Source organism: Equus asinus, chromosome X (genome assembly GCF_041296235.1).
Source record: "Equus asinus isolate D_3611 breed Donkey chromosome X, EquAss-T2T_v2, whole genome shotgun sequence".
In the NCBI taxonomy this organism is placed as follows: Eukaryota; Metazoa; Chordata; class Mammalia; order Perissodactyla; family Equidae; genus Equus; species Equus asinus.
In genome coordinates, this window is record NC_091820.1 from 34,357,591 (window position 1) to 34,377,010 (window position 19,420).

Consider the following 19,420-nt stretch of genomic DNA (forward strand, 5'->3'; position numbering starts at 1 on the left):
AACAAGCTAAACTGACTGGAGGCTCTAGGCAGGGCAATTATACAAGAAAAAGAAATAAAAGCCATCACGACTGGAAAAGAAGAAGTAAAACTATCTCTGTTTGCAGATGACATGATCTAGTGTATAGAAAGTCCTCAGGAATCCACTAAAAACGATTAGGGCTTAGAAACGACTTCAGAAAGTTTGCAGGATAAAAGATCAACACACAAAAATGAATTGCATTTCTATACACTAGCAGTGAACAACCCAAAAATGAAATTAAAGAAACAATTCGATTTACAATAGCATCCAAAATAATAAAATACTTATGAACAAATTTAACAAAAGAAGTGCAAGACTGTACACTGAAAACTACAAAATATCATTGAAAGATTTAAGGAAGACCTAAATAAATGGAAAGACATCTCATGTTCATGGATCAGCAGACTAATGCTCGTAAGAAGGCAGTAACCCCCAAATTGATCTATTTCAATGTAATCTCTTCCAAAATCATAACTGCATTTTTTGCGAAAATTGACAAACTAGTGCTAAAATGCATATGAAGTTGCAAGAGACCCAGAATAGGCAAAGCAATATTGAAAAAGAGGAGCAAAGTTGAAGGATTCACACTTCTTGATGTCAAAACTTACCACAAAGCTATAGTAATCAAGACAGTGTAGTACTGGCATAAGGATAGACATATAGATCAATGGAATAGAATTGCAAGTCCAGAAATAAACACTCACGTTTATGGCCAATTGATTTTTGACAAGAGTGCCAAGAAAATTCAGTGGCAAAGAATACTCTTTTCAACAGATGGTGCTGAAACAACCGGACATCCACATGCAAAAGAATGAAGTTGTATACCTATCTCACACCATATGCAAAAATTAACTCAAAATGGATCAAAGATGTAAGTTAAGAGCTAAAACTGTAAAACACTTGGAAGAAAACATAGGCATAAAACTTCATGACCATGGAATAGGTTTCTTAGATATGACAACAAAAGCACAAGTAACAAAAGAACAAAGAGATAAACTGAGCTTCATCAAAATGAAAAGCTTTTAAGCTGCAAAGGATACCATCAAGAAAGCGAAAAATCAACCCCCATTTTTTGTAAATCGTATACCTGAAAGCTCGATTGTAGAGAGAACACCTACAACTCAATAATTAAAAGACAAATAACCCAATTTTTAAATGGGCTAAAGATATGAATAGATATGTCTCCGAAGAAGATATACAATGGCCAATAAGCCCATAAAAAGATGCTCAACACTTTTAGCCATTGGGGAAAGGCAATCAAAACCATATGAATTACCACTACACACCCACTAGGATGGCTATAATCCAAAAGACAGATAATAATAAGTGTTGGTGGGGTTGTGAAGAAATTGGAACCCCCATACACTGCTGAGAATGTAAAATGGTGCAACTGCTTTGGAAAACAATCTGACGGTTCCTCAAAGATTATATATACAGTTACCATATGACCCAGCAATTCCACACCTAAGTATATACCGAATTGAAAACGTGTGTCCACACAAAAAGTTGTGCACAAATGTTCAAAGCAGCAGCATTCTTAATAACCAAAAAGTGGAAACAACCTGAATGTCTATCAACTGATGAATGGATAAATAGTATGTGGTATATCCACACAATGGAATATTATTCAGTGATAAAAAGAAATGAAGTACTGATACATGCTACAACATGGATGAACCTGAAAACATTATCCTGAGTGAAAGAAACCAGTCACAAAAGATCACGTATTGTATAATTCCATTCATGTGAAATGTCCAAAATAGGCAAATTTATAGAGAAGGAAAGTAGATTAGTGGTTTCTTAGGGATGGGGTAGAGGGGAAGGGGAGTGAGTGCTAATGTGTATGGAGGCTTTCTTTCGGAGAGGCGGTGAAAATGTTCAAAACTTGTGGTGATTGTTGCACAATTCTGTGACTATACTAAAAATGTTTTAATTGTATCTTTAAAAGGATAAATTGTATGGCATGTGAATTCAGTCTCAATAAAGCTGTAATTTAAGAAAGGACATGAGAGAACTTTTTGGGGTGATAGAAATGTTTTTATATCTTGTGGTGGTTGTTACATGAGTGTATATGTTGGTCAAAATTCATCAAAATGTACACCTAAAATGAGTACATACTATGGAATGTAAATTGTACCTCAATAAAGTTGTTATTTTTAACAGAGAAAAAAAGTAAAAAGATGAGAAAAGATACACCGTGCAAATACTAAATCAAAGAAAGCTGGGGTGGCTGTATTAATATCAGAAAAGGTAGAAAAGTAGACTTCAGAGTAAAGGATGTTACCAGGGGTAAAAATGGCCATTTCATGATAATAAAGGGGCCAGCTCATCAGAAGGATATAACAATTCTGAACACTTATGCACCTAATAACAGAGCTTCAATATACATGAAGCAAAAACTGATAGAACTAAAAGGAGAAGCAGAAGATTTTGTAATTATAGCTGAAGAAGTCAGCACATCTCTTTCGGTAATCTATAGAACGAGTAGACAAAAAATCAGTTAGAATAAAAAAAGTTGAGCAATACTATCAACCAATTTTACCTAACGTATTTATAGAACACACCATCCAACAACAGCAGAATAGACAGTTTTTTTTCCGAATGCACACAAAACAGTTATCAAGATAGACCATTGTACTGGGTTTAATAGGGGCCTCCAAAAAGAAATGTCCAAGTCCTAACCTCCGGAACCTGTGAATGTGGCCTTATTTGAAATGAGGGTTTTTGAAAATGTAATTAAGTCAAAGATCTCAAGATGAGATCGTCCTGAATTTAGGCTGGGCCCTAAATCCAATGACAGATGTCCTTATAAGAGAGAGGCAGAGGGAGATTTGCGACACAGAGAGGAAGGCAACGTGAAGACAGAAGCAGAGACTAGAGTGATGCATCTGCAAGCCAAAGAATGCCAAGGATTGCTGGCAGCCACCAGAAGCTGGTGAGAAGAGGCATGGAACAGATTCTCCCTCAGAGTCTGCAAAAGGTGCCAACCCTGTCTACACCTTGATTTCAAACTTCTGCCCTCTGGAGTGTGAGAGAATAAATTTCTGTTGTTTTAAGCCATCAAATTTGTAGCGATTTGTTATGGCAGCCTTAGGAAACTAGTACAACCATATTCTGGACCATAAAACAAATCTCCATAAACTTAAAAGATTTAAGTCATACGAAATATTTTCTCTCAACACACTGGAACTAAATTAGAAATAAATTTTTGAAAAGGTATGTGGAAAATCTGCAAATATTTTGAAACAAAATAACACTTCTAAATATTGTGTCAAAGAAGAAATCAAAAAGGGGAACAGAATGGGCCAGCCCGGTGGTGTAGTGGTTGAGCTCGTGCTCTCTGCTTCGGCGGCCCAGGGTTTGCAGGTTCAGATCCTGGGCGCCGACCTACACACCACTCATTAAGCCATGCTGTGGCAGCGTCCCACATACAAAAGAGAGGAAGATTGGCACAGATGTTAGCCCAGGAACAATCTTCCTCAAGCAAAAAGAGGAAGAGTGACAGTAGATGTTAGCTCAGGGCCAATCTTCCTCACCCAAAAAAGAAAAGGGAGGAATAGAAATTTTTTTCAGCTTCCTTGAGGTATAATTGACAACTGAGATTGTAATACATTTAAAGTGTACAACATAATGAGTTGATCTAAGTGTACACTGCGAAAGTATTCTCACCATCACATCCATCACCTCACATATTAACCATTTTTTTAATGAGGACATTTAAGTTCCACTCTCTTAGCAAATTTCAATTATACAGTGTATTATCAACTATAGTCGCCATGTTATACATTAGATCCTCAGATCTTATTCACCTTATAACTGAAAGTTTGCACCCTTTTACCAGCCTCTCCCTATTTTCCCCACTCCCCAGCCCCTGGCAACCACCATTCTACTCTCTGTTTCTATAAGTTCAGCATTTTTTTTTTGGTTCCACATATAAGTGATACCATGCATAATGTCCTCCAAGTTCATCCATGTTGTCGCAAATGGCAGGATTTCCTTCTTTTTTAAGGCTGAGTAATATTCCAGTGTGTGTGTGTGTGTCTGTGTCTGTGTGTGTGTGTGTGTGTGTGTACACATGTATGCCACATTTTCTTTATCCATTCATCTGTTGACGGACACTTAGGTTGTTTCCATATCTTGGCTGCAATGAATAATACTGCAATGAACATGGGAATACAGATGTCTCTTTGAGATCCTGATTTCATTTCCTTTGGATATATATCCAGAAGTAGGATTGCTGTATCATACGGTAGTTCTATTTGTGATTTCTTAAGGAACTTCCATACTGTTTTCCATAGTGGCAGTACTAGTTTTCATTCCTACCAACAGTGTACAAGGGTTCCCCTTTCTCCACATCTTCGCCAGCATGTGTTACCTCTTGTCTTTTTTATAATAGACATCCTAATGAGTGTGAGGTGATATCTCATTGTGGTTTTGATTTGCATTTCCCTGGTGATTAGTGATGTTGAGCATCTTCAAAAAATCTACAGCTAACATCATAGTCTATGGAGGAAAGACTGAATGCCTTCTCTTTAAGGTCAGCAACAAGGCAAAAACATCTGACTCCACTTCTATTCAACATTGTACTGGAGGTCCTAGCCCTTGCAGTATGGTAAGAAAAAGAAATAAAAGGTATGCAGATTGTAAAGAAAGAAGCAAAGCTGTCCTTTTCACATATAACATTATTGTCTGTAGAAAATCCTAAGAAATCTGCAAAAAACCTACCAAATGAGTTTAGCAAAGTTGCAGGATAAAAGGTCAATGTTCAAAATCAACTGCATTTCTCTATCCTAGCAGTTAACAATTGGAATTTGAAATAAAAATATCATTTATAATAGCAGCAAAATATATAAAATACTTAGGGATAAGTTTGACAAAAGACGTGCAAGGCCTGTACACTGAAAATTACAAAACATTACTCAGAGTCGTTAAAGAAGATCTAATAAATGAGAATATCCTATGTTCACAGAGTGGAAAACTCAATATTGCTAAGATGCATGAGTTGACAAGCCAATTCTAAAATTTATATGGAAATGCAAAAGACCTAGAATAGCCAAAACAATTTTTAAAAAGAACAAAGTTAGAGGACTACCTGATTTCAAGCTACAGTAATCAAGATGATGTGGTATTGGTGTAAAGATCAGTGAAAAAGAAGAGAGTCAAGAAACAGGCCTATATACATATGGCTAGTTGACCTTCAACAATGGTATAAATGCAATTCCATGAGGGAAAGAATAATATTTTCAATAAACGGTGCTGGAACAATTGGATAGCCATATGCAAGAAATAATTGAAGATTGACATTTACCTCACAACATATACAAAAATTAATGCACGATGGATCATACACCTACATGCAAAACCAAAAACTATAAGAACTTATTAAAGAAAACATAGAAGAAAATCTTACTCACCTTTGGTTTGGCAAATATGTCCTAACTAGGACTCAAAAAGCACGGATATAAGGGAAGCATTGATAACTTGGACTTCATCAAAATTAGAAATTTTTTTCTTCAGAAGAGACTGTTACAAAAATAAAAAGGCAAGCCACAGACTGAGAGAAAAAATTTGCAAAGCATATATCTAATAAAGGACTTCTGTCCAGAATGTGTAAAGAACTCTGAAAACTCAATAATGAGATATCAAACAACTCCAATTTTCAAGTGGGCAAAAGATCTGAACAGACACTTCACAAAAGAAAATATACAGATGTCAAATTAGCACATGAAAAAATGCTCAGCATCGTTGGTCATTAAGGAAATGCAAATTAAAACATGGTTAGGTACCACTACACACTTATTAAAATAGCTAAAATTTAAAAGACTGACCTACCAACCTACCAGGTTTTGGCAGGATATGAAGAAACTGGAACTCTCATACACTGCTAGTGGGAATGAAATGGTACCACCACTTTGGAAAACAGTTCAGCACTTTCTTACAAAGTTAAACGTGCATCTACCATATAATCCAGCCCTCCCATTCCTATGTGTTTACCCAAGAGAAATGAAAGCATATGTCCGTACAAAGACGTGTACACAAATCTTCACAGCAACTTTATTTATAATAGACAAAAACTGGAAACAACGCAAGTGTCCATCAACAGATGAATGGATAAAGAAGTTGTGATATATAAATACGATGGAATACTACTCAGCACTAAAAGGAATGAACTGTTGACAATGCAGTTGCAAGGATGAATCTCAAACTAATTATGCTGAGTGAAAGAAGCCAGATAAAAAAAAGAAAACATATTGTATGATTCCATTTATATACACTCTAGGAAATGCAAATGAATAGATTACTAGACTTTAGAATGGAACGGGATATGAAAGAGAGGGGAGTGAAGAATAACTCTAAGAATGTGGCCTGAGTAACCAGAAGGATGGAATTGCCAACATGACAAGAGAAAGACTGAGAGAGGAGCCGGCTTTAGGGGCAAGGTCAGGAGTTCAGTTTTGGTTGTGTCAAGTTTGAGAATGCCTACTAGACGTTCAAGTGGGGATGTTGAGTAGAAAGTTGGATATGAGAGTCTAGAGATCAGGAGAGAGAACAAGGCTGGAGAAAATTTGGAAGCCTGATTCCAGGACTTTGACTCTTAACCACGAACATGTATCGCTCCGTGCATGTTGCTGTGGCTTCCTCACAGGTCTCCCTCCTTCCTGTTCTTACCCCTCCAATCTATCCTCCCTGCCCGCTGCTAGAAGGATCCTTCTAAACTGCAAAATGAGCCATATGATGCCCTTGCTTAAAAAGTAGAGGAGAAAATGAAGACAGAAGAGGAGGAGGAGGAGGGGCCCGCCCCGTGGCCGAGTGGTTAAGTTCGCGCGCTCCGTCCGCTTCAGCGGCCGAGGGTTTGGCCAGCTCAGATCCTGGGCGCGGACATGGCACCGCTCATCAGACCACGCGGAGGCGGCGTCCCACATAGCACAACCAGAAGGGCCTACAGTTAGAATGTACAACTATGTACTGCGGGGGCTTGGGGAGAAAGAAAAGAAGAAAAAAAAAAAGAAGACTGGCAACAGATGTTAGCTCAGGTGCCAATCTTTAAAAAAAAAAAAAAGGAGGAGCGAAAAAGAAATTCAGTAGTGTCCCAATCTCCTAAAGGATAAAGTCTCATCTTCTTAACCCAGTACTGTAGGACTTTTGTGACATGTCCTTTGCCCCACCAACCCAACCTGCAACCTCACTTCTCCCCTCCACCTCTAAATGCAGCTCCCTCTGACCTAGCCTTCCCCAAATGCTAGCAGTTCTCAGATCCTCACTATGCTCTCCCTCTGTCCAGAAGCTCTCTGTCTCTGTCTCTGTCTCGCTCTCTGTCTCTGTCTCTCTCTCTCCCTATATCCTCCTAGCGAGATCCTATCTTCTCATCCTTCAAAACTTACCTCAGACCTCTCGGAGTCCATCGAACCATAACTCCACATATATAACTCTCACGGAGAGCTTATTCTGTAACTCTCTGCTTCATCTGTCTGTCTCACCTGTGGGACTATGATCTTGAGGTTATTTTTTCCTTCTTTGACAAGCTAGGTATATATAACTCAAGTTCTTAGCAATGCCAGCGAAACAGATCTTTTAAATTGTGGTTTATTCCTACAATGAGATGCTATTCAGCAATAAAAATGAACTATCTTCGAGAAGATCCAACATCCATTTATGATAAAAACCCTCAATAAAATAGGTATAGAAGGAAGGTACCTCAACATAATAAAGGCCATATATGACAAACCCACAGCCAACATCATACTCAATGGACAAAGACTGAAACCCAGCCCTCTCAGAACAGGAACAAGACAAGGGTGCCCACTTTCACCACTCTTATTCAACACAGTGCTGGAGGTTTTGGCCAGAGCAATTCGGCAGGAAAAAGAAATAAAAGGAATCCAAACAGGCAATGAAGAAGTAACACTCTCGCTGTTTGCAGACGACATGATCTTATATATAGAAAACCCCAAAGAATCCATAGAAAAACTATTAGAAACAATCAACAGCTACAGCAAAGTTGCAGGGTATAAAATCAACATACATAAATCAGTAGCATTTCTATACGCTAACAATGAACTAAGAGAAAAAGATCTCAAGAACTCAATCCCATTCATGATCGCGACAAAAAGAATAAAATACCTTGGGATAAATTTAACCAAGGAAGTGAAAGATCTATACAACGAAAACTACAAGACTTTCTTGAAAGAAATCGACGACGACATAAAAAGATGGAAAGACATTCCATGCACATGGATTGGAAGAATAAACATAGTTAAAATGTTCATACTACCTAAAGCAATCTACAGATTCAACGCTATCCTAATCAGAATCCCAATGACATTCTTTACAGAAATTGAACAAAGAATCCTAAAATTCATATGAGGCAACAAAAGACTCCGAATTGCTAAAGCAATCCTGAGAAAGAAGAACAAAGCTGGAGGCATCACAATCCCTGACTTCAAAACATACTACAAAGCAACAGTAATCAAAACAGCATGGTACTGGTACAAAAACAGATGCATAGATCAATGGATCACAATTGAAAGCCCAGAAATAAAACCACACATCTATGGACAGCTAATCTTTGACAAAGGAGCTGAGGGCCTGCCATGGAGGAAAGAAAGTCTCTTCAACAAATGGTGCTGGGAAAACTGGACAGCCACATGTAAAAGAATGAAAATCAACCATTCTTTTTCACCATTTATTAAAATAAACTCAAAATGGATCAAAGACCTAAAGATTAGGCCTGAAACAATAAGTCTTCTAGAAGAGAATATCGGCAGTACACTCTTTGACATCAGCTTCAAAAGAATCTTTTCGGACACGATAATCCCCCAGATGAGGGAAACAATAGAAAGAATAAACAAATGGGACTTCATCAAGCTAAAGAGCTTCTTCAAGGCAAGGGAAAACAGGATTGAAACAAAAAAAAACAGCCCACTAATTGGGAAAAAATATTTACAAGTTATTTATCCGACAGAGGGTTAATCTCCATAATATACAAAGAACTCACACAACTCAACAACAAAAAATCAAACAACCCAATCACAAAATGGGCAGGGGACATGAACAGACATTTCTCCAAAGAAGATATACGGATGGCCAATAGGCACATGAAAAGATGCTCATCATCACTAATCATCGGGGAAATACAAATCAAGACTACACTAAGATATCACCTTACACCTGTTAGAATGGCAAAAATATCCAAAACCAAGAGTGACAAATGTTGGAGAGGCTGTGGAGAAAAAGGAACCCTCATACACTGTTGGTGGGAATGCAAACTGGTGCAGCCACTATGGAAAACAGTATGGAGATTCCTCAAAAAGTTAAGAATAGAAATACCTTATGACCCAGCCATCCCACTACTGGGCATCTATCCTGAGAACCTGAAATCAGCAATTCCAAAAGTCCCATGCACCCCTATGTTCATCGCAGCATTATTCACAATAGCCAAGTCATGGAACCAACCTACGTGCCCAGCAACTGATGATTGGATAAAGAAGATATGGTGTATATATATATATATATATATATATATATATATATACACAATGGAATCCCACTCAGCCATAAAAAAGGACAAAGTCGTCCCATTCACAACAACATGGATAGACCTTGAGGGTATTATGTTGAGTGAAATAAGCCAGACAGAGAAAGACGAACTCTGTATGACTCCACTCATTGGTGGTAGTTAACATATGGACAAAGAGAACTGATCAGTGATTACCAGGGGAAAGGCGGGGTGGGTGGGGGTGGGCACTGGGGTGAAGTGGTGTACCTACAACATGACTAATGATGTACAACTGTAATTTCACAAGGTTGTTAACTATCATAATCTTAGTAATAAAAAAAATGAACTGTCTGTTCAGTCAACAGAGTGGATAACTCTCACTAACATAATTAAGTAAAAGAAGCATATACTCTATTAGTTTTCCATTTATATAAAGTGCAAAACTAAACCATGCCCTTAGAAGTCAGAATAGCGGCTACCCTGAGGTAGAAAGTGACTGGGGGGGCACAAGTCTGGCTTCAGGGGTACTGGTCATGATCTGTTTCTTGACTTGGGTATGTTTGGTCTGTGAAAACTCACCAAGTCCATAATTTTTGTGTGCTTTGTGTGGGTGTTATACTTGAATAAAGGCAAAACCAAACTAAGGTGGTTAACCATAAAGAAAAGCAAGAAAGTAAGTACCATAAAATTTAGGATGAGAGAGAGGGAGGTATGATTGGCAAAAGTCACTCAGAGGATTTCTAGGGTGCTGGTAATGTTCTATTTCTTAACCTGTGTGGTGGTTGTACAGGTTTTTGAACTATAATGATTCTTAAAAAGTGAATATATGTTTTATGTACTTTTCTGTATGTTTATCATATTTTGCCATTAACATATTTTTATAAATACATACATTTTCAGGATATATTTGTAAAGCAAATAGTGCAAAAGAAAAAGCAAAGTGCAATAGAGTATGTATAGCATGCTATCTTTTGTGTAAGAAAGAAACAGAAATGAAAAATATATATTGTTCATTTGCACAAAAAGACACAGTAAAGGTCAACCAGGACCTAGTGGGATTTATTACCTACAGGGGCTGAGTGGGAATGGAATGAAAAGGGTTTGCAGATGGGAATGGGGTACAGAGGATCAGGGAGTGAACCTCTCAGGGTATAATTTTTTGTATAGTTTTGACTTTTAAAATCATGTTAACATTTTACATAACCAATCAACAAGGATGGGGGAAAACAAAATGGGATACAAACATAAACAAATGAACCTATTTCAAATGAATAACATGACTACACTGAAGGAGAAAAGCAAAAAGAACTGTAAACAAATATTAAACCCTAGTTAGTAGTTTTATTTTTCACAGTGGTGTGGGTTGGCAGTTCTGAAACTACTGAATGCGAATCCTGGGATTGAAAAAATCAGTAAATATGTTATGGATTATGAGAACCAGGTTTCTCACTGTCAGAGAAGGGAGTTAAAAATATGAAGGGGCCGGCCCCGTGGTGTAGTGATTAAGTTTGGCATGCTCTGCTTTGGTAGCCCAGGTTCACGGGTTTGGATCCTGGGCGAAGACCTACACCACTGGTCAGCCATGGTGTGACAGCGACCCACATATAAAAAAGAGGAAGACTAGCACAGATGTTAGCTCAGGGCTAATCTTCCTCAAGCTAAAAAAAGAGGAAGATTGGCTACAGATGTTAGCTCAGGACTAATCTTCCCCAGCAAATAAATAAATAAATAAATAAATAAATAAATAAATAAATAAACATGTGGAAACAGGGAAGGCTAGAATGAACCTTGTGGTTTGAGCCTGGAATTGGAGTACCAGTATGAACTCATGATTTTTGTTATTTTTTTTCTTTTTTGAGGAAGATTAGCCCTGAGCTAACATCTACCACCAATCCTCCTCTTTTTGCTGAGGAAGACTGGCCCTGAGCTAACACCCGTGCCCATCTTCCTCTATTTTATGTGGGACGCCTGCCATAGCATGGCTTGACAAGCAGCGTGTAGTTCAGCAGCCGGGATCTGAACCGGCGAACCCCAGGCCGCTGAAGTGGAACACGTGAACTTAACCACTGTGCCACTGGGCTGGCCCCAGACTCATGATTTTTAAGATGATGAGATTACTTAAATAGATAGATAGATAGATAGATAGATAGATAGATAGATATAGATAATGTGTGTGTATATATATATATATATATAAAGTGCGTATAGATAGAGTGTGTATCTATATATATAGATAGATAATGTGTGTGTTTGTGTGTAGGAATATATACACACACACACACACACACACACACACACACACTAGCTCTGTCCACTGAGATGACCTAGAAGCAATGAACCCTAGTTGCAACAATGAGCATACCTAGTGCCCATATCTTGGTATGTCTACCAAGGGGAACCAAGGCTGGATTTTCGGAGAAATGGCTGATTCCAGAGCTGGGGCAGGAAAAGTACAAGATGAGCCTAGAACATCTTGCTGTTCCAGAAAGTAAGGAAGTGCTCAAAGAATGGTGGGCATATCACAAGGACACAAAAGCAAGCTTGACAGGACCTCCCCACCCCCCGTCAAATTCTGGGACAATTTGGGCATCAAAATAAATAATGAATGTAGCCGTTTATAACCCATTGAATAAAATAAGAATCCACAAATTCATATGAGAAAATTAAATGAATGAATGAATAAATAAATGAAGGAGAAGAGAAAGCTCTTCCTTATTGTAGAATGTGAACTAATAAATGTAGAAGAAATAATGGAATTAGGAAATCACCATTTGGCAACTACCATAGGAACAATTGTTTCAGTCAAGTGCAGTGGAATTGGGCGAGAGTGAGAGCAAACCATGGCTTGCTATTCCGTACATTTCTGTGTTGTTCGAGCGTCTCACAATGTACATGTTCTCATGCATTACTTGTGTAATTAAAAATGTTTATTCTTTTGACATGCTGAGGGACAAGTGTTTGTCACTGTCAGCGCTCACTGCAAGATAGCGGGAGATAAATAAGTTGCACTGAGGCGGCACCCAGGAGCACTGTCTCCTGAGAGACAGAGATAAGAGCAGCAGCCCTAATTAACTGTAATACCGAAAAATATACTAGAACATGGTGATAAGTGGGATCACTCTTGCCTGAGCACCTCAGCACAGTGCTGGAAATGTAATAAGCACTCAATAGACGCTGGCAGAAGGAGTAAAACAGTCTATCTAGTCTACTGCCTTTGCCTGAGAAAGGGGAGAATGCAAAGTATAAGTATATATAGATATACACATATAAGTGCGTAGGTAGATACTTATATTTGCAAAGAGAAATACTGGAAGGATAAACCAAAAGCTAATAAAAGATAGTAACCTTTGAGGGAGAAGATGCAACAGAGTGTAGGGCCAGGATGGAAGTTACATAGTTTAGACTATATATTGGAAACATAAAAATGTTTTACATATTTGAAAATTAAAATTCGATTAAAAATTTTAAAACTAATCCCTAAAAATTGAAAACAAGCTGTAATGAATAAACCTAACTATACCACATTCATGACATAGCTTCCAAAGATGATGTATTATTTCCAGCAACTTTAGAACACAGTGTTTTGAACGCATATCCTTAGTGGAATATATTCCAAGGACAAATAGAGCTGCTAAGAAATCTTAGAAAGATTCTTTCAAGAGTCTAACTGTTGGTAGAAATATTGGTTTTGTTACTTTATTGCAAAAAATTCACCATATAAATGTTGTTAGGAACCAAGATTTTCAGTATAACAGTGCCCCTTTTGAAGTACAAAATTTAAAAATTGCATAAACACCTTGGAATATTAATTTTAAATTAGAAAGATCAATACAATCCAATGACTTTTTTGTTTCTCTCAAAGAAAAAATTTTCTTTCTCTCCTCACTGAAAATACCTAGAAGCAGTGACACCCAGTATCAATGTGCACACCTAGCACCCTTATTTTCTTGTCCAAATACATCCCAACTAAAAGGAGCCCAGACTCCTTGGAGAAATGGCTGATTCGAGGTCTGGAGCAGGAAATGTCCAATATGAGCATAGGACATCTTTTCCTACTAGAAACCAAGAAAACTATCAAAGACTACTAGTTTCATGTCAAAAAGGCACAGGAGCAAACTTGAAGGGGTTCCCATTGGCCAAGTGAGAGAGAATTTGAACGTCAAATAGAATAATGAGTGCAATGGATCAAAACGCACTGAATGTACTTTTTAAAAAAGCAAAAACTACGAGTTTGTAATGACGCTAAAAACAAGAACAAGCAAAAGAAAAAGTCTAAACTAAAACCTCATTGGGACCATTGGAACCATAGAGCATCAATTCCTTAATCTAAAATCGGCATTTGTAATGACAGAATTACATCTTTATCTTGTCTTTCCTGTATCAACTGTATTTTGGGTAACCCAATAGCCCGAGCTGATGAAGGAAAGTTTTTACTTATGTAAGAATGCCAGTTAATAAGTGTAGAAAAGTGATAGAATTTTAGAAAAATTGCCACTTTGCAAGTCCTAATAAAATAACTGATTCAGGCAACAATCACCAATCATTAGATGAAAGGTTGATGGGGAAATTTTTCACGGAGAGATCAAGCTATTACACCTTAACCTACTGATGAGCCTTAACATCATTAAAGGCAGGACCACCAAATATTATATGCTTCTTGGTGTGATGAAATAGGAATCTCACAGCAACGCCTATGAGGTGTTCTTGCAAAAAAAAAAAAGAAAGAAAGAAAGAAAAAAAAATACATATAAAATAACAATAAATAACCCGAACGCAAGAGAGTCCTCAGAGCTAACTTCCATCTCCAGGAAAAACGGGGAGTAAAGAGCACATTAAATGATACCACAAGGGAACAAACAGACAAATTTGGAAGATGAGTCCTTCTACAGCACAACTGCAACAAGTCAAGGGCATGACACAAGAAGTGGGAAGAGAGGGCCTGGTCTACTAAGGGACCCTCAAGAGACATACCAGTGTCTGGTATGCAATGTGCTCTGATTAGAACAAGCCAACTGTAAAAAGACCTTTGATTTTAGGACAATTGGATAATTGTAGACTTGCTTATTATTAGACATCACCAAGGGGTTATTGCTATGCTTAAGTGTAATAATGGCATAATGGTTTAATTAAATTATATCCTTTTTTAGAAATGCCTACTGAAGTATATAGGGATGTGATGCAATGTCTGAGATTCGCTTTGGAATACTTCAACAAAAGAAAAAATGGAATAGGTGAAACAAATATGGTAGAATCTTATTCATTGTCCAATCTTGGTGAGGTGTGTGTGTGTTCATGCTACTACTCTCTGTTTTCTACGTTTGAAATATTCAAAATAAAAAAAATTAAAGTTTGTTTAGAGAATGAAAGGGGGCCCGAACTAAGGAAAATTCCCAAACAAGTTGTAACGGAGCATCTTTATTCAAGTCTGGAGTAAAAGCCCTGTTTAGATTCAGTAACTCGGACAGTTAAACGTGGATGAGGAATGTACCAAACAGTGGTACCAAACATCTCTTTAGACACCAAGTAGAAGATTTCTTACGATAGGAATGTGTTTTTGGTTTTTTGAGATAAAAGAATCATTTATGCTAGGGACTTCTGGATACCTTTTAATGTTTTAGTTCTTGAGCTGAGCAGTAGTTTCATGGATGTTCACTTTATAACTATTTGTCAGTCTGCATGTATAAATCTTATGCACATTTATATCTGTATATCACATTTCACACTTGAAAATGTTAAATTTTTTAAAGCATAATTGAATAGGAAAACATGGCACTCTTTCTCCCAATCCAATGCAGCCTGGACAGGTTAAACAGATCACAGCAGCCTCACAAATGTGCTTTTGCCCACCTGGTGGCGGAACACTGTCATTTCAGAGAAAGGAGAAGAAGGAAATAAGGAACTTTTAAAATCCTCTAAAATGTGCTTAGTCTCCCCACCTGCTCAGGGCTGAAACAGAGGGGCACAGGCAGAAGAGAACCAAGGCTCTCCCATTCCTAGAATGCTGGAGTTGATTTAAAACAAGGGACTGTGGCTACAAGAGCATGACTCAATTCCCCCCCCTTCCCCCCACCCGGCTTCTCCCCGCTACAGCTCCGCCTGTTGGTTCCTATGTGCGTATCTCACAGACAGGCCTTTTTGGAGAACCCTTTCTTCCCCCTGGCAAGGGAGGAAGGTTGAAGGATAGGGTGGGGGGCTTGAGTCCAGCTGTCCTCTCTCCCACCCTCCTTTACAAGCCCTTCTTTCCTCATCGCCATTCCTCATCATCTCCAACGACCTCACCAGAACAATTCTTTCTCCTGAGGACCTTAGAAGGACATCAGTTGGAAGCTAACTGAGGGCAAACCAAGATAGTAGGAGTCCAGGTCAATATCTCTGTCTTCAAGAGAAAGTAGGAGATCCTAAGCCTGGCATTCAGGGTCTGGCTTGTGCAGGAGGAGTATCCCCCACCCAGGCCACAGCAAATTGCTTTCACCATGCTCCAAACGCATCTTGCCTTCTGGGACGCCCAAGCCCTTGTACAGGCTGTTTCACTCACCTAGTCACCATTTTTCACTTAATCAAGAAGTACATGGTACTAATTATATGTCTTGAGATTATGATGAACACTTTACAAATATTACCTCCTTTATCCTCACAACCCTATGTTGTAAGCACTATTATTACCCCATTTAACAGACAGGAAACTTGAGGTGCAAGGAGGGTAAGAGGCGTGGATTCAAACCCAAGCAGCCTGGAACCAGAGTCAGTGCTCTTAGCTACTGTACTGTATTGCCTCTTAAACTTCTCCCAACTCACTTTCACTTCTTCCACACTTATCTTGGGTATCAACACCTCTCCACACACCACCCCTGACATCTTTGAGCCCCCACGGCTCCCAGTTCCCACCCTTGCCTCCCATTACGATGAAACAGTCTGACTGCTTATTGTACTTTTTCGTTTTTTAAAAACTTTTTTTATTGAAGTATAATATACGTAAAGAAAAGCACACGAGGCATAAACGCACAGCTCTCGATGAATTGTTACTAAGTAACCACTCATGTAATCAGCACAGAAATCAAGAAACAGAACATTCCCAGCACTCCAGAAAGTCTCCTTGGGCTTCCCTACTCAGACCCCAAAGGCGATCACGGTTCTGACTCTATCACCATAAATTAGTTTCACCTGCTGTAGAATTTTCTATAAATGGAATCATCCAGTAAGTGTTCTTTTGCGTCTGGTTTATTCTGCTCAGCGTAATGTTTGCAGAATTCACCTATATTGTTGTATGTAGTTGTGGGGTATTTCTTCTCATCAATGTGTAGTATTTCATTATATGAATATACCACAATTTGTCTATCATTCTTCTGTTGATGGCATTAGGGTTGTTTCCAGTTTGGACTATTACAGATAGCGCTATTATGAACACTATTGCATATGTCTTTTGGTAAACGTATATAAGCATTTCTGTTGGGTGTGTACTTAGGAGTAGGATGGTCGGGTTATAGGGTGTACACATGGTCGCCTTTAGTATATATTGCTAAACAGTTTCCAAAGTGATTATATCAATTTATACTATCATCAGCATTGAATGAGAATTCCAGTCACTCCACGTTCTCACCAACATTCAGTATTCTCTTCTTCTTTTTAGTCGTTCGAGTGAGTGTGATTTTATTTCATATTTTCTTGACTACTAATGAATTTGCAAGTTTGTATCTTCTTCTGTAATCCTTGTCTTTTATTTACTTTTCTTGCTTTAGTGCACTAGCCAGGACCTCTGGTACAATTTGAATAAAAGTGGTTATAGTGGGCGTTCTTGCCTCATTCCCAATCTTAGATGGGAAGCATTTAACATTTCCCCATTTGGTATGATATTTGTTATAGGTTTTTTTTTGTAGATAACGTATATTAAATTAAGGAATTTCCTTTATATTCTTAGCAAACTTAAGTTTGCTAAGTTCTTTGTCATGACGCTTTTTTGGCATCTCTTGAAGTGATCGTATAATTTTTCTTCAATTCCCTGGAAGAATTTGTGCAAAATTAGAAAATTGGTGTTATTTTTTTCTTTAAATATTTTGTAGAATTCACCATGGGCAGTCTCTGGGTCTGGAGGTTTCTTTGTAGAGAGCTTTTTAATTATAAATTCAATTTATAGTTATAGGATTATTCAGATTTAAATTTTTTTCTTGTGTGAGTTTTAGTGAATTGTATTTTTCCAGAAAATTTTCTCATTTTATCAGAATTTTCAAATTTGTTGGTAGAAAGTTCTTCATAATACTGTCTTATTATGTTTTAATGTATCTGTGACCCTTCTTGTAGTGCCCCCTTTTCTTCCTGACACATTATGTGCCTTCTATATATTTTTTCTGGATCAATCTCAGGGATTTATCATTTTTCTAGTTTTTTCAAAGAACCAACTTTTACTTTGTTGATCCTCTCTGTTGTACTTCTGTTTTCTATTTCATTGATTTCTGCTCTTATCTTTCTTATGTCTCTCCTTCTACTTTCTTTAAGTTTAATTTGATTTTTCTACTTTCTTGAGATGGATTTTCAGCCTTTTTAAAAATAGCATATGACTTTAAGGCTGTAAATTTCTCTCTAAGCACAGCCGTCGCAGCATCCCACAGGATTTCAGGTGTAATATTTTCATTATCAGTCAGTTCAAAATGTTTTCTAATTTCCACTGTGAATTTATCTTCGACTCATGGGTTTCTCTCCCTCTCCAAAGCATGGTGCCCAAACTTCAGTGAGCATAATAATAAACATTTTGAGGTCCTTGTCAAAATACAGGTTTTGGAGCCTCATCTCCAAGCTCCTAGATTAGTATTTCTGGGAGGTAGGCTCGAGGATCCACATTTCACAAGCTCTCCAGGGGATTCAGGTACAGGTGAGTTGCAGGACCACAGTTTGGTGGTAGAGCAAGGGTCTCCTAAGGGCAGAGAGCAAGTCTGATTCACCTGTATTGCCAGTGCCCACCACTGGGCCTAGCTAGCATAAAGCCGTGCTTAAGAAATGGGTGAACCAACGGATGATGGAAGAAAGGAGATAAAAGAAAGTTACTCATATCAAGAGAATTGGAATTCCTGAATGCTATAAATTAGGGGAACCACGACGGCGTCATTTGGCCCCAATTTAATCCATTCAGGACAGAAACATTTTTTCCTTATCCTCAAATCTCTGCCCACCAGGCTTTCTTCTTGCCTGTCCCATTCTGTCGTCCTGGAACATGGCATTAAGTGTGAGTCTGTGCCTGTCTACTGGCCCAGAGGAAGCAGGGGTGGCACTGGGAGGTATTCTGAGAGGGGCTGTTCAGAGCTGGGCAGAGGTCCCTGCCACCGGCCCCCCAGCCCACCTCCAGGCCTTGCTGCGAAAATGCCCGTAGAACCCATTCTATTTAAATAAGGTTACCTGTCCTACCTCTCAGAGCTCCAAGTATCCCTCCCATCTCAAAGCTTTTGAGAAACTTCCACAGGACCTTTCTGCCCCGACCCTGACCCCAGGCTGCCCACCTCCGGCCTCCTCTGCACTTGTAGCCCATGTGGGTTGCTCTTTCCGCAGCCTCTTGGCCACCTCTCCCCACCTCTACGGTGTGCCTCTCTCAAGCATCTCAGAAAGGCTGGAGTCTGACTTCCTCAGTCAGCTTTTGTCCTGGCAGCACAGCCGCCACGCCAGCATCCCCACCCAGTCGGCCAGCCAGCCAGCCAGCCGGCTGCTCCTCGGCCTCACCAGCCCCCTTCCCCGCCCCTCCCCAGGGAGGACCAGGCTGGTGGCTGGGAGTCTCCCTGCCTGCTCAGCCTCCCTCCTTGCCTCCCTCTCTTTCCCTGCCTCCCTCCCTCCTCCGCCCGTCCCTGAGGCAGGGACCGTGCAAATCGAGGAGAGGGGGGACGGACAGGCCGGATGGGGTCCAGCTTAGGACCCCGGGCTCTC